The 23,232-nt window shown below is 46.2% G+C and overlaps 1 protein-coding gene across 1 annotated transcript in view; it reads right to left on the minus strand.

Moving 5' to 3' along the window:
- Positions 1 to 5,529: 5,529 nt before the first annotated feature.
- LOC137421140 (proprotein convertase subtilisin/kexin type 5) overlaps positions 5,530 to 23,232 on the minus strand; it is a 172,006-nt gene continuing 154,303 nt past the window's right edge. The window contains exons 16-17 of the transcript XR_010983262.2: positions 7,210 to 7,316; positions 5,530 to 6,820 (exon numbers count right to left, since the gene is read on the minus strand). The gene's annotated coding sequence lies outside the window, so the exon portion shown is untranslated. The remainder of the gene's footprint in view (positions 6,821 to 7,209; positions 7,317 to 23,232) is intronic.

The raw sequence follows: 23,232 nt of genomic DNA on the forward strand, positions 1-23,232 counted from the left end.
TCTGGGAGGCTCACGCGGCTGTTTGATTCGCTCAGGCGGACCCTCAGTTCGCCCTGCGAGGCATCACCGCGGACGACACCCGCTTCCACCATGTTGTGGCGGCGCTCGGTTCCGCCACCGCGGCCCGTGCCTTGAGCCTCCTCGAGCACCCGCCGGCTGCTGACAAATACGACGCGCTGAAGACACTCCTCCTCGACGCTTTCGCCCTCTCACCGGCAGCACGCGCACGGCGCCTGCTCGCTCTGCCTGAGCTCGGCGACACGCACCCGTCCGAGCGCATGGACTATATGCTCTCGTTGCTCGGTGAGCACTCTCCGGATTTTCTGTTCTGCGAGCTGTTCCTTCGCCAGCTGCCTCACCCGGTACGCCTCGCCCTGGCTGGCACGTTGATCACGGATTCCCGCGCCCTCGCCAGGGAAGCCGATAAGATCTCCTCGGCGGGCCAGCACATCGGCGCGGTTACCTGGAGCCTGCCGCCGTCCGAGGCGACGCCCACGACACCCGAGCACCCTGCGCGGTTGGAGGCCGAACTGCCGGTGCAACTGGCAGCCGCCACGCCGCACCGCCCGCTTCCGACACGACGGCTGGGGCCTCCACCTGACCGGGCGTGGTGTTATTACCACGCCAGGTTCGGACACAAGGCTCGGACGTGCCGGCCCCCGTGCACTTTCGGCAGGTCGGGAAACGGCCGGGCCGGCGTTCATTCCCAGCCATGAGCGCCGGCCACTCGGGCAACTTGCTGTTTATTCGGGACAAAGCGTCTGGGCGGCGTTTCCTGTGTGACACCGGCGCCCAACTGAGCGTCATACCCGCCTCCGAGCAGGACAGGCGGGACGCCGTTTGCGGCCCCTCTTTGGTCGCTGCTAATGGCTCGGCCATACGCACTTTCGGCCCACGCGTCGTCACCCTCTGCTTCGGCAGCCAGCGTTTTCAATGGACTTTTGTGACCGCCTGCGTCCCCATGGCTTTGCTGGGCGCCGACTTCCTCTGCGCGCACGGGCTGCTGGTCGACGTCAAACGTCGTCGCCTTGTCAACGCCGAGACCTTCAGCTCCCTGGCGTGCACAATGAGCAGCTCCGCGCCGACCGAACTGGCGTGCGCCCTCCCGGCAGCGAACGAGTTCGCTCGCCTGCTCGCGGAATTCCCGGCCCTCACGCGGCCGACGTTTTCGGCCGTCGCGGTGCGGCACGGGATCGAGCACCACATACCCACTACGGGCCCGCCGGTCTACGCCAGGGCCCGCCACCTCGACCCGGCCAAGCTCGCCGTGGCGAAGGCCGAGTTCGACGCGTTGGAGCACCTCGGCATCGTGCGGCGCTCCAATAGCGCGTGGGCCTCGCCACTGCACATCGTGCCAAAGCCGGGGGGTGGATAGCGCCCGTGTGGCGACTACCGCCGTCTCAACGACGCTACCACCCCCGACAGGTACCCCATCCCACATATTCAGGACTTTTCCGCCCGTTTGGCGGGACGGGTCATCTTTTCGAAAATTGACCTGATACGGGGCTACCACCAGGTACCTGTCTGGGCGGCCGACGTCCCGAAGACGGCCGTCATCACGCCGTTCGGCCTGTTCAAATTTTTGCGGATGCCATTTGGCCTCAAGAACGCGGCCCAGGCGTTCCAGCGCTTGATGGACGGCGTGCTGCGCGACCTGCCGTTTCTTTTCGTCTATCTGAACAATATCCTCATCGCCAGCACGTCCCGCGCCAAGCACCTCCTCCACCTCCGAACACTGTTCGGTCGCCTCAGCGAGCACGGCTTAATTGTCAACCCGGTCAAATGCCACTTCGGCGCGACGACCGTTGACTTTTTGGGCCACCGCATCACCAAGACCGGGGCCGTGCCGCTGCCGACCAAGGTCGAGGCCATCACCACGTTCCCGCGTCCGTGTTCCATCAAGGCCCTCCAAGAGTTCCTCGGCATGGTGAATTTTTATCACCGATTCGTGCCCCGCGCTGCTCAGCTCATGCGGCCCCTTTACGAGGCCCTCCGGGGCAAGCCGGCCAAGCATGACATTGTTTGGTCCGCGGCCATGGACGCGGCCTTTGCCAGTGCCAAACGGGCCCTCGCCGACGCAACGCTGCTGGCTCACCCGGTGCTCAACGCGCCCATCGCCCTCACTACGGACGCCTCCAACTACGCGGTGGGCGCCGTCCATGAGCAATGGGTGGACGGGGTTTTGCAGCCACTCGCTTTTTTCAGCCGGCAACTCCGGCCGAATGAGTTAAACTACAGCACGTTCGACCGCGAGCTGCTCGGGCTATTCCTGGCCGTTCGCCATTTCCGACACCTCCTGGAGGGCCGCCCGTTCACGGCTTTCGTCGACCACAAGCCGTTGGTCTACGCAATGGCTAAGGTCACGGAGCCGTGGTCGGCCTGCCAGCAGCGCCACCTCTCCGCCGTGTCGGAGTTCACCACGGACATCCGGCACGTCGCCGGCAAAGACAACGCCGTGGCCGACTGTCTTTCTCGGGCCAGCGCGAACGTGGTCCACCTCGGCATGGACTTCGCGCTCATGGCGGCCGACCAGACCACCGACGCCTCGGTGCAGGCACTCCGTGCGGCGGACACGGGCCTCTGCCTGGCCGACATTCCCTTCGCGGGCACCGTCCTGCTCTGCGACGTCTCCCAGGGCCAGCCTCGCCCCATCGTGCCCGTTTCCTGGCAGCGCCGCATCTTCGCCTCCATCCACGGCCTTTCTCACCCGGGCCGGAAAGCTTCTCAGAAGCTGGTGTCGGCGCGTTTCGTCTGGCACGGCCTTCGACGAAACATCCGCGACTGGGCCAACGCCTGCACGGCCTGCCAGCGGGTCAAGGTCCACCGCCACACCCAGGCCCCGCTGGCACCTTTCGCCGTGCCTGAACGGCGTTTCGACCACGTCCACGTGGACCTGGTGGGTCCCCTGCCCCCCTCGCGGGGGTTCACCCACCTGCTCACGATGGTGGACAGGACCACCAGGTGGCCGGAGGCCGTGCCCCTCGCCTCCACCACCACCGCCGACGTGGCGCAGGCGTTCATCGCCACCTGTGTCGCGCACTTCGGCGCACCAGCAGACATCTCGTCCGACCGCGGCCCACAGTTCACGTCTGAGCTTTGGGGCGCGGTCGCCCGTTCGTTGGGGGTCACGCTGCACCGCACCATGGCCTACCACCCCCAAGCCAACGGGTTGTGCGAGCGGTTTCACCGCTCCATGAAGGCCACACTCATGGCCGGCCTTCAGGACGACGGTTGGGCCGACCGGCTGCCGTGGGTCCTTTTGGGCCTTCGCACGGCCCCCAAGGAAGACCTCCAGGCGTCCGCCGCCGAGCTCGTCTACGGTCAGCCGCTCCGCGTCCCAGGCGAATTCGTGCCCGACGCTACCAGTCCCTGGTCCGCCGCTCGCCAGCGCTCGGACCTCCAGGAGGCCGCCCGACGATTTGCCCCCGTGCCGACGTCCCGCCACGGTGGCCCCCAGTCCTACGTCCCCCCGGCGCTTCGCACAGCGGAGTACGTCTTTGTGCGTCATGACGCGCACCGGGGGCCACTCCGGCCGCCGTACGACGGGCCCTTCCGGGTCCTGCGACGGGGCGACAAGTCTTTCATCGTCGACTTCGGCGGCCGGCCGGACCGGATTTATGTGGACCGCCTCAAACCGGCGCACATGGACGTCGACCGACCACCACGGTTGGCCCTTCCTCCGCGGCGAGGCTGCCCCCCGTCCACAGTTCCCCCCGCTCGACCACCCACCACCACGTCGGACCCCTCCCCACGACCCTCCAGGGGTCGCTTCGGCCGGGTCATCCGGACCCCCCTTAAATTGACCCTGCCGGTGCAGGTCGATTCTGGAGGGGCGTGTGTAGCGGTTACCGCTGGATGCACACAATCGCCTTGCACCGGCCAGAACACGGCCAGACGCGCCACTCCCGGGCATGCCCGGACTCACTGTTCCCGGGCACGCTCGAACCTCCCGGGCACGCCCGGTCTCGTCTTTCCCGGGCATGCCCGCTCTCGCCTTTCCAGGGCTCGCCCAGAGCGTCCGGGCATGCCCGCTATCGCCTTTCCAGGGCTCGCCCAGAGCGTCCGGGCATGCCCGCTATCGCCTTTCCAGGGCTCGCCCAGAGCGTCCGGGCATGCCCGCTATCGCCTTTCCAGGGCTCGCCCAGAGCGTCCGGGCATGCCCGCTATCGCCTTTCCAGGGCTCGCCCAGAGCGTCCGGGCATGCCCGCTATCGCCTTTCCAGTGCTCGTCCAGAGCGCCCGGGCACGCCCAGCCTCGACTTGCCAGGCCGCAGCCAAACACGCCCGGGCAGGTCCAGACTCGCCTTTCCAAGGCTCGCCCTTGATACCCGGGCATGCCCGGTATAGCTTTTGCCGGGCAAACTTCCCGACATAAATGTGTATATATTGCTGCCCGATAAACGGGCTTGGGAGAATACCTGAGCTGTTTTGTTTTAATAAAGCAACTCGGACGAATTCCGTCTTTGGTCGCGTCAATTCTTTCGACTCGCGTTGGAGCGCAGTTCCTTCAATACTATATATATATATATATCTTGGCAGAAGCGACAGAGGGAGATCCTGGAGCTGAGAAAAGATTCGAGGAGCTTGAAAAGAAGATGGAAGAAGGCGCTGGAAGGAGAAGGGAATGGATTGGAGGTGTTGACGAAGCAGGCGAGAGTGAGATTGGTGAACTTAAAGAGGGTGGAGAGGATGAGGAGGCAAAGGAAGGAAAAACAGAGGAAGAGAAGGAGGTTCTTTGAGAAACCTTTTCGATTTATGAAAGACCTGGTGGAGCAGTCTAGATCTGGTGCACTGAAGGTACTGAAGAAGAGTTGTAAGATCACCTGCATGTTACATATATACAGATACAAGGAGGGATGAAGTGGTGGGGGACATAGAAGGCTAGGTGGGTTCGATGGAGCCAGGTGTTCCATTTGAATGACGGAGCCACGTGTTCCAACTTAGCTGACCATATCGAGGTTGAAGGGCTACAACGGGATGAAGCTGAGGACTTCGACTGGAGACCCGGTCAGTGAGGCACACTTGTGACCAGGTGTGTTTTGAAATTGTGTATATTACACAATGAGTTCCTCATATTTAAATATTTTCATTACCTCCGATTTGTACGCTTCATCGCTGATTTGTGCTCTCAGTTGGCATTAACTCCCATATTCGGCAGCCCCAACAATCCTTCCTCACCAGCCCATATGTTTTTGGACCAGCCCAAATCAGCCAATAAGATTGCATGGCCAAATCCCGCTAATACGTCATGTCCCAAAATTATCAAACAACAGATTTCAAAATTTTCTTCAATGAGTCAATGTCAACCCTGTTCAATAATGCAACATTTTATTTTGGTATTGCATTGTTTACAACTGATGATACTTAGAACATAATATATTTTAGCTGAGACATGTACGTTGAATTAGCCTTAAAAAGGCTTGGAAACAAAATAATGAAACTACATGGTATTCATCGAATACTTATCCTGCACAGTCAACTTGGTGCGAGCCAACTTTTCTGTATTTTAATGTTTTTTCTTTTCTTATTTGACCCAATATGGCTGCCAGACCACGTGACCGACGACATCATAAATTTACATTCTCCAATATAATTGATGCATAGATCACTCTTAAGAAATTTCAAACTCATCTGACCAAGCGTTGTATTGTCGAATTATGACGTCATAATGAAGTTACTGATGACGTCGTCATTAGCAACACATATTTCCCATGTGGAGTTCTTTACAATGAGTCACATTTCAATTTTTCTATGGAGCGGTTTCGGATATATAGTGTTCCAGGTTTTTTCGATTTTTTCGTTTTTTCCAAGATGGTGCCCTCACCATGTGACCTATGGCGTCATAATTACCAGTAAAAATAAATTCTACATCAGTTGACACATCCTATGGTGAAACTTTCATGTCAATCACAACAATGCTTGCCAACAAAATGATTAAATATATTTAAATTAAACAAGATGGCACCCAGACCATGTTACCTATGACGTCATAATTATCACTTTAAAATTCCATAAGAGTAGTGACGTAGTTGTGTGTTTGACTGTTCCTGAGTTTTGTGATTTTGATTATATGATTGTGTGAGTTTCGATAACTTTTGTGATTTTCTTATTCTTCTCCTTATTGTTGCGGATGCCATTCACCATTTTGTGTTGATTAAAGCCGAAAGAAAAGTTTTACTCGTCTACTTCTGCTTCAAGTAGACGCATTGCTATGGTGTAAATTTCATGTCAATCGCACCAACACACCCCTCCAGGAGTAATGGAACATACCACTCCAAGGTAACGGAACACACCCTTCCATGAGTAATGGAACACACCCCTCCAGGAGTAATGGAACATACCACTCCAAGGTAACGGAACACACCACACCAAGGTAACGGAACACACCCTTCCAGGATAATAGAACACACCACACCAAGGTAATGGAACACACCCTTCCAGGATAATAGAACACCCCACTCCAAGGTAATGGAATTCGCCCCTTCAGGGCAAATGGAACACACCCCTCCAGGAGTAATGGAACACACCCTTCCAGGATAATAGAACACACCACACCAAGGTAAAGGAATTCGCCCCTCCAGGAGTAATGGGACACACCCTTCCAGGATAATAGAACACACCACACCAAGGTAATGGAAAACACCCTTCCAGGGGTAATGGAACACACTTACACACCCACTTGGAGGCGTTGGAGCGACCTGCAGCTGATATGCAATGTATCCCTCTGGTCAATTTGCTGTGTGACGTCATGAGCTTTCTCTCACCGAAGGTGACGTCACCACCCTCCAGGATTCCGCACGTGGTATCTCTTCCGATCACATCTAAGAAATAAATAAATAACCCCTTTCGATTCCCACCTAAACCCATTTTTCATCTCCAACTTGCCATGTATGGTGATCGTGACGACACAAATGGCTTGTTTAAGTTTCCCATAATATCACAATTAAGCCCTCATAACTACACATAAGATCATGGGAGGTGAAAAAACATTGAAATAAAAAAATCTTCATTAATAACAGTATTATTATTTATGTTGTATTTGTACAATTAACATCATTTATTATTTATTTTGCGACAAAAATCCATGTGCACCAATATAAAGTTTGCATCAACATTAAAATGACACCGACACTTCGCTTAGTTTGCGCAGGTAGCCTATTTAATTTACAAAGGTGTGTATAAAGCGTGTAAATTTCAAAATAATACTCACTGTTGGTCCTTTATTAGTTTAGGATCGATCCTGTGTTTTCTGTCGCGTTTCCCGCCAAACCAGGGGTCATGAGGTCAATCGTTCCCTCGACTTCCAGTGAAGTCGATCTGTTTTCAAAAACACAGGAAATGTTTAAACAAATTTGTGGAGTAGTTGTGAACGGGATATGCGACATTATTGACAACTAAGAGGGCATCTCAGCATCCCGAACTGTAAAACAATTCATTCACAGAATGAATTCAGGTGAATGATTCACAGAATGCACAGAATAAAATGCGAAGAATTTGTTTACAGTTTATAAAATGTACAAAATACGTGATTTATGTCACGTGGCACAAAGTTGGCCAATGTTTGTCATCCCACTAATAATGTGTCCTTGTGACGTATGTTGTCAGTGATGTCAAGGAGGTGCAGCTCAACGGGGTTCGAATTTAGGGAGTGGAAAAGTCTTCAATTCCTCCGCAATGGAAGGTGAACGGACGTTGTGTGTTCACCCTGTATGTCTGGCTGTTTGTCTGTGAATAGAATATCTCCAAACGTTAGAGACGGATTCGGACGAAACTTGGTGGAGAGGTTGGGTATGTGACAAGGACGAATCGATTTAATTTTGGTGAAGATCTGAATATTGATCTGGATACTGTTCTAGATTCTATAATTTTTAAGTGATTCTTCACCATTGAGAAATAGGGCTAAAACCAATATATACCACAATATCTCAAAAAAGTTACGGACGGATTCGAATAAAACTTGGTGGACAGATTAGGTTTGTAACAAGGACGAATTGATCCGATTTTGGTGAAGATCCAAATCTGGATCCAGATATGAGAATTTAAAAAGTGATTTTTCACGATTGAGAGATGGGGACGAAAACGATGTATGGCACAATATCTCAAAAAGTTACGGACGGATTCGAATGAAACTTGGTGGACAGATTAGGTTTGTGACAAGGACGAATTGATCCGATTTTGGTGAAGATCCAAATCTGGATCCAGATATGAGAATTTAAAAAGTGATTTTTCACTATTGAGAGATGGGGACGAAAACGATGTATGGCACAATATCTCAAAAAGTTACGGACGGATTCGGATGAAACTTAGTGGACAAATTAGGTTTGTGACAAGGACGAATTGGTCCGATTTTGGTGAAGATCCAAATCTGGATCCAGATATGAGAATTTAAAAAGTTATTTTTCACTATTGAGAGATGGGGACGAAAACGATGTATGGCACAATATCTCAAAAAGTTACGGACGGATTCTGACGAAACTTGGTGGAGAGGTTGGGTTTGTGACAAGGACGAATCGATTTAATTTCGGTGAAGATCTGAATACTGATCTGGATACTGTTCTCGATACTATAATTTTAAAAGTCATTCTTCACTATCGAGAAATAGGGCTTAAAACAATATATACCACAATACCTCAAAATGTTAAAGACGGATTCGAATGAAACTTGGTGGACAAATTAGGTTTGTGACAAGGACGAATTGATCCGATTTTGGTGAGGATCCAAATCTGGATCCAGATATAAGAATTTCAAAAGTGATTTTTCACTATTGAGAGATGGGGACGAAAATGACGTATGGCACAATATCTCAAAAAGTTACAGACGGATTCTGACGAAACTTGGTGGAGAGGTTGGGTTTGTGACAAGGACGAATCGATTTAAGTTTGGTGAAGATCTGAATACTGATCTGTATACTGTTCTAGATTCTATAATTTTTAAGTGATTCTTCACCATTGAGAAATTGGGCTAAAAACAATATATACCACAATATCTCAAAAAGTTACAGACGGATTCGAATGAAACTTGGTGGACACATTAGGTTTGTGACAAGGACGAATTGATCCGATCTTGGTGAAGATCCAAATCTGGATCCAGATATGAGAATTTCAAAAGTGATTTTTCCCTATTGAGAGATGAGGACAAAACGATGTATGGCACAATATCTCAAAAAGTTACGGACGGATTCTGACGAAACTTGGTGGACAGATTATGTATCTAACAAGGACGAATCAATTTTTGTGAAGATCCGAATCCAGATCCGACCTATCATTGGTATGCAAAACATAAACCGTTCGGCCTGGTGGATGTAGGTATGCGCCCTACCAGGGTTCCGTGGTGGGTTGTTGTTGGACACACACGCTGCTCTTTGGAAACCAATGTATGCAGGCTGTCGTGTCTGAACAAAAGTTGTACCCAACCCCAAGATCATCTTCGATACATGTTACCATTGTACGCCCATGTTAAGATTATTAAATGATGCATGACTTGTACAGTTGTCATGTGACATGTTGTACGGGGCAGACAACTTTGTCACACGTGACACAAATTTAAGACACGTGACACGTTGGGTGAAAGTTGGACATCGTACACGTTTCGTGATCGTGTTTGGATTCCAAGAGCGACAGAGACATTTCGATGCAAGCAATGTTCGGTAATTGCATCGTCTTTTAAGCTGTCTAGTCTGGGTTCGATTCCTGACCCGACTATAAACTTCCGGATTGGTGCTTTCCAGACTGGGCCTTATCACAAAGTGCGCAATCCTTCGGATGGGACCTTGAGCTGGCTGTCCTGTCTGCCAGCATTAGTTGGTGGACCTTGAAGATCCCACTCTGTCTTTCGCAAAGAGTAGGAGACTTATCACCGGCATCCTGAACAAACGACCAATCCCAACCGTCTCCAGTAAAACTTCAGGCATGCCCATCTGGTTTGTGAAACACTTCCGCCAGGAACTTTCCCCCACCGAACCCACAAGGCGCAGGAATAATTGGCCCCATTAAAAGGAAGTACGTCCAGGCTCATGGAGGAGCCAAGATATTAAAAAAGAAAACACACTAACTCCTGACCACCATAAAAAAAAAATGTAATTACGTTGTTTCGTGTCTGTTCACTAATATAATTTTGAACCTCCAGGGCCCAGATGCACCGATAAACAAGCCCAGATGGAATGCCGGCGCATTGCAGCGTGCGTCATAATATCAGTGACGTCACGGTGACATGAGCTGCTGACGATGTCGACAGAATGTTTTACCAAATTTTGATGCCTCTTATCTGGCCCGATACATGTCGTGATTCATGTCTGGATGAACCAGCCGGTTGTTTGGTGATACAAGGTTTTTCTGACCCAAGGTGCCAAGCTCACAAATCAAGCTTAATAGGGTTCATTAAATTGGGAATGATACCGGTACGGGGTGGGATTTAATCTCGCAGCTTTAAGTGAAAGTGGAGCGGCCCTTAAAATGACGAACGAGATTCCCGGGGATTCGAGGAATGAAATCAAATTAATTCAATAACGAGGTTTTAACTTGTGCGCCAGATTGTCGGAAGGCGTTTTCGCGCTCGCTGCGCAATCTGGACGGGTTTGGCCGGAAGTCGACGGGTCGACATCCGTTTCGATAGAAACCTCCTGGAATTTAAGCACTCCGTTTCCCGCCATCTCGTTGTGACGTATGCGCCCCCGCGTGACGTCGGAGCGGTCGCGAACCGCGAACCTTGGAGCCGCACGAGGCAGCTGTTGCGACCCCGGGGTTAATTAGGGCTTTGCCCCCCGAGACCGTCGCCGCTCGATCATAAAAGCTGTCGAAGCGTCTCAAAACGAGCGCAGATGTCGCGTAATAAGCAAACGTAGAGATTACAAGGTGCGACAGAAGCCGTAAGTGCGATGTGTTCGTTCCAATTTATTATCCCATGGAAGCCTTACCCACCCGTGTGCCCTTCCCCTCGGGTCCGCTCTGCCTTATGAAATATACAGCTTTTATTAGCCGTAATAGGCGTACAGGAGTGCGTGCTAAATTAGCGCCTACTTTAATTACAGAATGACACTTCGTCTCTGACCTATGGGCGCACTTTCTGCAGGTGCATAATTACGCGCCAAGAGCAAAGGAGCCACGCACCCGACATGCCAGGTTGTTGCGTTGTTGGTTGTTGCTTGCAACAGCGAAGATTTTTCAAGTATATTGGTCGGTCTGGTACCTTATTCTGTCTGTCTGTGTCAATCGCCTACAGGTCACAATTTTATACCGACCTTCACAAAGCTTCCCCACATGCTAGAGTTGGTCATAAGGAAGAAGCCTAGTGATTTTGGGTTCAAAGGTCGAATGTCATCTTCAGGTCGAATTTCTAAAATTGTCGTTTTTTATTTGATCGACTTGAAAATTGAACAGCATTTGCATATTCAGACAATTGTGAAACTAACTATTTTTGAGGTCAAAAGGTCAAATGAAGAGGAAGCCTATTGATTTTGAGGTCGAAGTTCATATTCAGGTCGAATTTCTAAAATTTTAGTTTTTCATTTGATTGACTTGAAAATTGAACAGCATTTGCATATTGAAACAATTGGGAAACTAACTATTTTTGAGGGCAAAAGGTCAAATGAAGAGGAAGCCTATTGATTTTGAGGTCAAAGTTCATATTCAGGTCGAATTTCTAAAATATTCTAGTTTTTCATTTGTGAAAATTGAACAGCATTTGCATATTGAGACAATTGGGAAACGAACTAATTTTGAGGGCAAAAGGTCAAATGAAGAGGAAGCCTATTGATTTTGAGGTCAAAGTTCATATTCAGGTCGAATTTCTAAAATTGTCGTTTTTCATTTGATTGACTTGAAAATTGAACAGCATTTGCATATTGAGACAATTGGGAAACTAACTATTTTTGAGGTCAAAAGGTCAAAGGTCAACTCAACCTCAAACTTTGAAAATCATAAATTTTCATCCGATTGACTTGAATATTAAACAACAATTTGCGTAATGTCTGAATCCAATTCAGTGAGACATCACCGTTCTTACTGTGTTTAAGAAACCGTAGTCACAAAATCTGGCAAAAAAAAAAATCAGAACAATAATAAATAAGTCTTTCAAAAACAAACTTTTTGGAAGCCTTAATAATAACAAAGTTCTGAAGGATCTCCCTCTTAACCCAGAAATTGGACGTGACACCCTCTAGCGTTCTGAGAATGCGTGTACGACTCAGAGAAAAAAAACTCTGCCTCTTCAGTCTTATCATTAGCAATCTACATATTATGTACGCAGCTGTTAAGCAAAATGAAATGGAGAAAACAGAGGAAGAGGGATAAGGTGAGAAAAAGGTTCAAGCTTTTGCAGATGTACGGGAAGAAAAAGGGATGGAGGTTGGAATGGCATTCGGAGTAAGAGGAGGGGAGAGAAGGGCCATTTGTTCTTCGTAACATATAAATGGGAACTTGTGAAATTCAAGACAAATTACAGATATAACTAGAAAACATCTGAAAATGCAAAGCCCGTCCGCATCTGTTTGTATTCAAACGTCTTCTTCTTCTTCTTCGGTATGCTCATAATAATGAAAACAGTGTAAAGCCAAAATCGAATCGATTAGTCCTTGTCAGACAACCAATCTCTCCACCAAGTGTCGTCCAAATCCGTCCAAAACATTTTGAGATATCCACCTCTGTATCGTTTTTGTCCTGATCTCTCAATGATGAAGAATCACTTAAAATTATACCAGCCGGATCCGAATCCAGATCTTCACCAAAATCTAATCATTTCGTCCTTGTCATACACACAACCTCTCTCCCAAATTTCGTTTGAATCCGTCCACAATATTTTGAGATATCTTGTTCACAAACAAACAGACAAACAAGAAGATGTCATGCTGAGCATGATACTTGCAAAATCCTCCCCCCTGCCCCCCAAAAGAGGTTGCAATTGATCCAGCAAATTGCCCATTTCATCCAGATCAAAATTGACGATCTTGATCAAAGCTCGGGTCAATAGGATGAAAAGTGCCTTTTTTATAGATGAAAATTTATGATCTTAGAAGTTTGAGCTAGAGTTGACCTTTGACCTTTTGACCTCAAAAATAGTTTGCTTCCAAATTCAGTGAGGCACGATACAAATGCTGTTAAATTAATCAGCTTCGAGCTTTTGATTGGTGAACCAATTCTGTGACCCAATATGCAAATTCTTAAAATTCAGGTCAAATGGATAAAAATTGACGATTTTGTGCAACTTTGACCTTTGGATCTAAAAAATAAATAAAAACGATTGACTACAACCATTGGATTAGTGAGCCAATTCAGTGATCCGATATGCCAATTCTTTATATTTCAGGTCAATCAGATAAAAATTGATTTTGTGACACTGACCTTTTGACCAAATTGTTAATTTTCCTTCTCCATATTCTCATAAAGCTTTGTTGAAAATTTGATGACAAACTCAAATGGTAAATTTAAATTTCAGGTAAATTGGATGGAAATTGATTATTTTAGTGATGCTGACCTTTGACCTTTTGACAAAATTATTAATTTGCCTTCTCCGTTTATTATCATAATAAAGTCTTGATGAAAATTTGATGACAAAACTCAAATGGTAAAAAAGTTACGGCCAGGACGCTAGGACACATGGATGCATACACACACACACACACACACACACACACACACACACACACACACACACACACACACACACACACACACACACACACACACACACACACACACACACACACACACACACGATTGCAAGTCTCCTGCTGCGCAGGGGATGGCCTAACGAGCAATCCTACGGAGTTGGATTCTAACCTCTTTAAACCCAGCTAATGTTAGTGGAGTTATCAAATAACCATGAGATTGTTGATTAAAATCCAAGCTGGTTCATTAACTTCAGGGAGGACGTGACGTACTTTGCCCTCATTATCTGGCCCACACGTAATGGCAGTCCATATTTTGTTTTTGAAAATACTTGCCAGGCGACAACGCTTGGGATGACATTGCTAAAGAGGTTGGCTGGTTGACCTGTAGATCACAGTGTGGCAGCTGACACTGCTTATGTTTAGTGGGTGGTCCTGTCTTTCACAGGCTCCGCCCATTGGAAACTACGTCTTAAGACGGAAGTACCTTTTTTAACAGTAGAAATCTTATTTCCCGGCCCCCCCAAATCCTAGTAGAATGGATGCGTAAATATGCTGGATGTGTGGCAGGTACCTCCTATTGGTCAGAACCCTTGCAGCAATTTCTGGTGTGAGACAAGGGTTCACGGTCACCATTTCAGTAAAGATGTACTATTTGAGAGATATACACACACTTTATCTAAAGAAAACTAGACTGGCTTGTTCTGCACTACCTTATTGGTAACAGCTGATTGATGACGCGCAATCATTTCGTCACAAACGAACACCATCTTTTAGAACCTATTAGGCTCGACATCACCCCTTTCTCTGCTATATTGTACACCACTCCTTTCCTATTCCATCTCCAGGCGCTGCATAACATCATTGCCGGACAAGAAGGGGGCCCGGCGATGACACGCACCAAAGGGGAGCACTCGGTTTTCACTCCACTTCGAAATAGATTCCGGCAAGTATGTTGGTTGGTTAGTTACTTGCCGGAAAAATTTTCCGGCAAGTATGTTGATCTGTTCGTTTGTTACTTGCCGGAAAAATTTTCCGGCAAGTATGTTGATCTGTTCGTTTGTTTGTCTGTCTGTTTGTTTGTCTGTCTGTTTGTTACTTGCCGGAAATTTTTTTCCAGCAAGTATGTTGATCTGTTCGTTTGTCTGTTTGTTACTTGCCGGAAAAGATTCCGGCAAGTATGTTGATCTGTTCGTTTGTTACTTGCCGGAAAAGATTCCGGCAAGTATGTTGATCTGTTCGTTTGTTTGTCTGTTTGTCTGTTTGTCTGTTTGTCTGTTTGCAGCACTGCGTCTACACCGTTGCACGTAGAATCGCCAAACTTAGCACACATATTGGACTTGCCCTCTAATATACTGTGCCCAAATGATGACGTCATCGGTCACGTGGTTCGGCCGCCATCTTGGAAAAACCGAAAAAATTTGCACCTCGATATCTCAAAGTGCTGAACAGAAAAAATTCAGACATGGCTCATTGTGAAGAACTCTCCATGGGGAATAAAAGATGTTAATGATGACGTCATCAGTCGCGTGGTTCGGCCGCCATCTTGGAAAAACCGAAAAAATTTGCACCTCCATATTTCCAAAAGTACTGAACCAAAAAAATTGAGACATGGCTCATTGTAAAGAACTCTCCATGGGGAATCAAATATGTTAATGATGACGTCATCAGTCACGTGGTTCGGCCGCCATCTTGGAAAAACTTTGCACCTCTATATCTCCGAAAGTGCTGAACAGAAAAAATTGAGACATGGCTCATTGTAAAGAACTCTCCATGGGGAATAAAATATGTAAATGATGATGTCATATGTCACGTGGTCGGCCGCCATCTTGGAAAAACGGCAAAAAATTTGCACCACTATATCTCCAAAAGTGCTGAACAGAAAAAATTGAGACATGGCTCATTGTAAAGAACTCTCCATGGGGAATAAAATTTGTTAATGATGACGTCATATGTCACGTGGTTCGGCCGCCATCTTGGAAAAACCGAAAAACCTAACACCTCCATATCTCTGAAAGTGCTGAATAGAAAAAATTGAGACATGACTCATTGTAAAGAACTCTCCATGGGGAATACAATATGTTAATAATGACGTCATCGGTCACGTGGTTTAGCCGCCATCTTGGAAAAACCTAGCACCTCCATATCTCCGAAAGTGCTGAATAGAAAAAATTGAGACATGGCTCATTGTAATGAACTCTCCATGGGGAATAAAATATGTTAATAATGACGTCATCGGTCACGTGGGTTAGCCGCCATCTTGGAAAAACCTAGCACCTCCATATCTCCGAAAGTGCTGAATAGAAAAAATTGAGACATGACTCATTGTAAAGAACTCTCCATGGGGAATAATATATGCTAATGATGACGTCATCGGTCACATGGTTCGGCCGCCATATTTGGCCTAAATGGCCGATAAAAAAGTACATTCCGGCAAGTCCTCGGTCTCTGACCGATTTTTCATTTGTCTGTCTGTCTGTCTGTTTGTCTGTCTGTTTGCAGCACTGTGTCTACACCGTTGCACGTAGAATTGCCAAACTTTGCACACATATTGGTCTTGCCCTGGAATAGACTGTGCCCAATTGATGACGTCATTGGTCACGTGGTTCGGCCGCCATCTTGGAAAAACCTTGCACCTCTATATCTCTGAAAGTGCTGAACAGAAAAAATTGAGACATGGCTCATTGTAAAGAGCTCTCCATTGGGAATAAAATATGTTAATGATGACGTCATCAGTCACGTGGTTCGGCCGCCATCTTGGAAAAACCGAAAAAATTAGCAATTCCATATCTCCAAAAGTGCTGAATAGAAAAAATTGAGACATGGCTCATTGTAAAGAACTCTCCATGGGGAATAAAATATATTAATGATGACGTCATATGTCACGTGGTCGGCCGCCATCTTGGAAAAACGGCAAAACTTTGCACCACTATATCTCCAAAAGTGCTGAACAGAAAAAATTGAGACATGGCTCATTGTAAAGACCTCTCCATGGGGAATAAAATATGTTAATGATGACGTCATCAGTCACGTGGTCGGCCGCCATCTTGGAAAAACCGAAAAACCTAGCACCTCCATATCTCCGAAAGTGCTGTATAGAAAAAATTGAGACATGGCTCATTGTGAAGAACTCTCCATGGGGAATAAAATATGTTGATGATGACGTCATCAGTCACGTGGTTCGGCCGCCATCTTGGAAAAACCGAAAAACCTAGCACCTCCATATCTCCGAAAGTGCTGAATAGAAAAAATTGAGACATGGCTCATTGTGAAGAACTCTCCATGGGGAATAAAATATGTTAATGATGACCTCATCAGTCACGTGGTTCGGCCGCCATCTTGGAAAAACCGAAAAACTTTGCACCTCCACATCTCCAAAAGTCCTGAATAGAAAAAAATTGAGACATGGTTCATTGTGAAGAACTCTCCATGGGGAATAAAATATGATAATGATGACGTCATCGGTCACGTGGTTCGGCCGCCATATTTGCCCTAAATGGCCGATAAAAAAGTACATTCCGGCAAGTCCTCGGTCTCTGACCGATTTTGTTTGTCTGTTTGTTACTTGCCGGAAAAGATTCCGGCAAGTATGTTGATCTGTTCGTTTGTTTGTTACTTGCGGGAAAAATTTTTCCGGCAAGTATGTTGATCTGTTCGTTTGTTTGTTACTTGCCGGAAAAGATTCCGGCAAGTATGTTGATCTGTTCGTTTGTTTGTCTGTTTGTCTGTCTGTCTGTTTGTCTGTCTGTTTGCAGCACTGCGTCTACACCGTTGCACGGAGAATCGCCAAACTTTGCACACATATTGGTCTTGCCCTGGAATAGACTGTGCCCAATTGATGACGTCATCGGTGACGTGGTTCGGCCGCCATCTTGGAAAAACCGAAAAACTTTGCACCTCTATATCTCCGAAAGTACTGAACAGAAAAAATGGAGACATGGCTCATTGTAAAGAACTCTCCATGGGGAATAAAATATGTTAATGATGACGTCATATGTCACGTGGTCGGCCGCCATCTTGGAAAAACGGCAAAAATTTGCACCACTATATCTCCAAAAGTGCTGAACAGAAAAAATTGAGACATGGCTCATTGTAAAGAACTCTCCATGGGGAATAAAATATGTTAACGATGACGTCCTATGTCACGTGGTCGGCCGCCATCTTGGAAAAACGGCAAAAATTTGCACCACTATATCTCCAAAAGTGCTGAACAGAAAAAATTGAGACATGGCTCATTGTAAAGAACTCTCCATGGGGAATAAAATATGTTAATGATGACGTCATCAGTCACGTGGTCGGCCGCCATCTTGGAAAAACGGCAAAGCTTTGCACCACGATATCTCCAAAAGTGCTGAACAGAAAAAATTGAGACATGGCTCATTGTAAAGAATGCTCCATGGGGAATAAAATATGTTAATGATGACGTCATATGTCACGTGGTCGGCCGCCATCTTGGAAAAACGGCAAAACTTTGCACCACTATATCTCCAAAAGTGCTGAACAGAAAAAATTGAGACATTGCTCATTGTAAAGAACTCTCCATGGGGAATAAAATATGTTAATGATGACGTCATCGGTCACGTGGTTCAGCCGCCATATTTGTCCTAAATGGCCGATAAAAAAGTAAATTCCGGCAAGTCCTCGGTCTCTGACCGATTTTTCATCTGTCTGTCTGTCTGTTTGTCTGTCTGTTTGCAGCACTGCGTCTACACCGTTGCACGTAGAATCGCCAAACTTTGCACACTTATTGGTCTTGCCCTGGAATAGACTGTGCCCAATTGATGACGTCATCGGTGACGTGGTTCGGCCGCCATCTTGGAAAAACCGAAAAATTTTGCACCTCTTTATCTCCGAAAGTACTGAACAGAAAAAATTGAGAAATGGCTCATTGTAAAGAACTCTCCATGGGGAATAAAATATGTAAATTATGACGTCATCAGTCACGTGGTTCGGTCGCCATCTTGGAAAAACGGCAAAACGTTGCGCCACTGTATCTCCAAAAGTGCTCAACAGAAAAAATTGAGACATGGCTCATTGTAAAGAACTCTCCATGGGGAATAAAATATGTTAATGATGACGTCATCAGTCACGTGGTCGGCCGCCATCTTGGAAAAACGGCAAAACTTTGCACCACGAAATCTCCAAAAGTGCTGAACAGAAAAAATTGAGACATGGCTCAATGTAAAGAACTCTCCATGGGGAATAAAATATGTTAATGATGATGTCTTATGTCACGTGGTCGGCCGCCATCTTGGAAAAACGGCAAAACTTTGCACCACGAAATCTTCAAAAGTGCTGAACAGAAAAAATTGAGACATGCCTCATTGTAAAGAACTCTCCATGGGGAATAAAATATGTTAATGATGACGTCATAGGTCACGTCGTTCGGCCGCCATCTTGGAAAAACGGCAAAACTTTGCACCTCCATAGCTCTGAAAGTACTGAATAGAAAAAATTGAGACATGGCTCATTGTAAAGAACTCTCCATGGGGAATAAAACATGTTGATGACGTCATCTGTCACGTGGTTCGGCCGCCATCTTGGAAAAACCGAAAAACTTTGCACCTCCATATCTCCAAAAGTGCTGAATAGAAAAAATTGAGACATGGCTCATTGTAAAGAACTCTCCATGGGGAATAAAATATGTAAATGATGACGTTATCAGTCACGTGGTTCGGTCGCCATCTTGGAAAAACGGCAAAACGTTGCGCCACTATATCTCCAAAAGTGCTGAACAGAAAAAATTGAGACGTGGCTCATTGTAAAGAACTCTCCATGGGGAATAAAATATGTTAATGATGACGTCATATGTCACGTGGTCGGCCGCCATCTTCGAAAAACGGCAAAACTTTGCACCACTATATCTCCAAAAGTGCTGAACAGAAAAAATTGAAACATGGCTCATTGTAAAGAACTCTCCATGGGGAATAAAATATGTTAATGATGACGTCATCAGTCACGTGGTCGGCCGCCATCTTGGAAAAACGGCAAACTTTGCACCACAAAATCTCCAAAAGTGCTGAACAGAAAAAATTGAGACAAGGCTCATTGTAAAGAACTCTCCATGGGGAATAAAATATGTTAATAATGACGTCATAGGTCACGTGGTTCGGCCGCCATCTTGGAAAAACCGAAAATTTTTGCACCTCCACATCTCTGAAAGTGCTGAATAGAAAAAATTGAGACATGGCTCATTGTAAAGAACTCTCCATGGGGAATAAAATATGTTAATGATGACGTCATCGGTCACGTGGTCCGGCCGCCATCTTGGAAAAACCGAAAAACTTTGCACCTCCAGTGCTGAATAGAAAAAATGAGACATGGCTCATTGGAAAGAACTCTCCATGGGGAATAAAATATGTTAATAATGACGTCATCGGTCACGTGGTTCGGCCGCCATCTTGGAAAAACCAAAAAACTTAGCACCTCGATATATCTCCGGAAGTGCTGAATAGAAAAAATTGAGACGTGGCTCATTGTAAAGAACTCTCCATGGGGAATAAAATATGTTAATGATGATGTCATCGGTCACATGGTTCGGCCGCCATATTTGTCCTAAATGGCCGACAAAAAAGTAAATTCCGGCAAGTCCTCGGTCTCTGACCGATTTTTCATCTGTCTGTCTGTCTGTCTGTCTGTCTGTCTGTCTGTCTGTTTGCAGCACTGCGTCTACACCGTTGCACGTAGAATCGCCAAACTTTGCACACATATTGGTCTTGCCCTGGAGTAGACTGTGCCCAATTGATGACGTCATCGGTGACGTGGTTCGGCCGCCATCTTGGAAAAACCGAAAAACTTTGCACCTCTATATCTCCGAAAGTACTGAACAGAAAAAATTGAGACATGGCTCATTGTAAAGAACTCTCCATGGGGAATAAAATATGTAAATGATGACGTCATCAGTCACGTGGTTCGGTCGCCATCTTGGAAAAACGGCAAAACGTTGCGCCACTATATCTCCAAAAGTGCTGAACAGAAAAAATTGAGACATGGCTCATTGTAAAGAACTCTCCATGGGGAATAAAATATGTTAATGATGACGTCATATGTCACGTGGTCGGCCGCCATCTTGGAAAAACGGCAAAACTTTGCACCGCTATATCTCCAAAAGTGCTGAACAGAAAAAATTGAGACATGGCTCATTGTAAAGAACTCTCCATGGGTAATAAAATTTGTTAATGATGATGTCATATGTCACGTGGTTCGGCCGCCATCTTGGAAAAACCGAAAAATTTTGCACCTCCATATCTCTGAATGTGCTGAATAGAAAAAATTGGGACATGGCTCATTGTAAAGAACTCTCCATGGGGAATAAAATATGTTAATGATGACGTCATCAGTCACGTGGTTCGGCCGCCATATTTGTCCTAAATGGCCGATAAAAAAGTACATTCCGGCAAGTCCTTGGTCTCTGACCGATTTTTCATTTGTCTGTCTGTCTGTTTGTGTGCAGTACTATGTCTACATCTTTTCACATAGCATCGCCATACTTTACACACATATTTGCCTTGCCCTGGAATACACGGTGCCCAATTTTTAACTCTCTATGCCCAAGGTCAAGCTCAAGGTCACCCAAAACGATGGTCACCCAATTATTTGCGCTTCCCAATTGAAGCCCCGCCCTTAGGGCGGATACCGTTGCTAGTAATATATAATGGCGATACAACAATTTTTACCGCTTTGCTTTGAAGAACGGGAATGAAGGGGGAGAGCGTGTTAATATGTCTGGTTGAAGGCTTTGGGTGGTGAGGGGGCTTGAAGCCAGATTTTAATTTTACAGCCGCCATGTTGGTGCTCGCCGTCACTGCGATGCGAAGAGAAAGACGCCTCAGAGCTGTCACATTCACAATCGCAATGTCGTATGTACTCCCGATACGTGTTTCCTTCATTGTAAAAACTACCAAGTCAACAGTTAAAAGGATTTTGAGCCGATAGGTGTTACGGCCTTGGCAAGATTGATGGAGACAGCGATCTGTTAGCTTATACACCGCCCAAATAGCTATGTGGAATTCTCTCATGTAGAGATTAAACTCACGTCGTTTGAACTTTGGCAGAGGTAATTGTTTACTTTTAATGATGTTTATATATGAATCAAAAAAAGATAATTGGTTTTGGGTCGTCCTTTCCGCATATCTCGTGGGATTGTGAGTTGGAGAGACGACCGTGATTGTGGGGAGTGGATTGGCATTCTCTCAAGCAGGGATTCAACCCATGTCCTTATAAAAGGTCTTTGTCCAAGGTCATTATTTTTAACTGTGTGTTTTCATTCGTCAGGTTGCGATTGGTGCAGCCGTTTGTGTGGTACCCGGGAAAATAACGTTATGCGAGAGTCCAAACCTGAAAATGCTGGAGACCAAAGCTGAAATTGATTCTCATTATGGAGCATAGGGATTTTCATATGACATTTCTGTGTCTTTCTGTCTGCTAATAACTCAGTCAAAAATTATCCGATTTGCTTCTAACCAACAGCAAAATGTTCATTATTCAATTCCCGAAAAATAACATGTTATATAAAATGGTCAAAAATGCTTAGTTTTAATGATTTTTTGGGGTCAAAGGTCAGGGGGCCAAGTTTTCATTGAAAATATATTTCAAACCACTATAACTCTGAAAGGACGAGAGATATGCATACACTTACTCAGTTACCTTCCATTGCTTAGCGTATGTACATGTATAGATTTCCCGCCATTTTGATCCAAAATGGCCGATAAAAAAAGTACATTCCGGCAAGTACTCGGTCTCTGACCGATTTTTTTATTTGTTTGTCCGGGCGATATCTCAGCCATCCTTTGAGCTAGGAATCTGAAATTTGGGCACTATCGTGAGCAAGTGCTTTGGCAACAACGGTATTTTTAAATTTTTTTATTAATAAATTATATTGGTTCATTGCTTAATCATTATCGATTTATTAAGGAACAATTTTCCGAGCAATTTGAAATTGGTGTAAAATACTGCCCTTTTCCTAAGTCCATGTAATGGAAGGGAAAAATTAATTGACATGGGACATTGTGCTGAATTAACTTTTTCCACAAAAGTACAAATGTATGCCTTTATTATAGTTACTAAAAAAACAAAAGCATGTGAGAATGATAGATGCTTTATACACCACTCACATCAATGGAAAAGCATTCACTTGAAACACTTAGGTACGGTCACACAAAATATCTTGCAAAAGCTCCAAAAAGTTTATCCATACAGTGTTCGTCAAAAATTCCCTGCAGTAGCAAAAAAGATAAAAACATTGAACATATAAACAGAACAACACCTTGCACGTCTGAGCTCTCATCGAGACTGTTTAATTGAGGGGCTTTGCATTCCGCCCCCCCCCCCCAATCATTCCCTACGTCCGTCTAAAAGGTGCATTCCATTGAGGATAGGGGGCCGGGGAGATGACTCACGATTTTCGCCTGATCACCACCAAATTTTGCATACGTGTTGGTCGTACCCAGGGTCAGGTTGTAGGCAACACTCCCCCTCCCCGCCACCCGCAGTTCTACGGAATGTTGTCTTAATGTGGCGTATAATTTCTATAGAACATTTTCTGCAGGGAAGGAATTAGCAGAATACCTTAATGCTGGTTATTGTTTAGCCAAACTCCCAGCCAACCAGCAGTCAGAAAAATAATTAAGATAA

This window comes from Myxine glutinosa, chromosome 2, assembly GCF_964187855.1.
Source record: "Myxine glutinosa chromosome 2, kmMyxGlut1.1, whole genome shotgun sequence".
Taxonomy (NCBI): Eukaryota; Metazoa; Chordata; class Myxini; order Myxiniformes; family Myxinidae; genus Myxine; species Myxine glutinosa.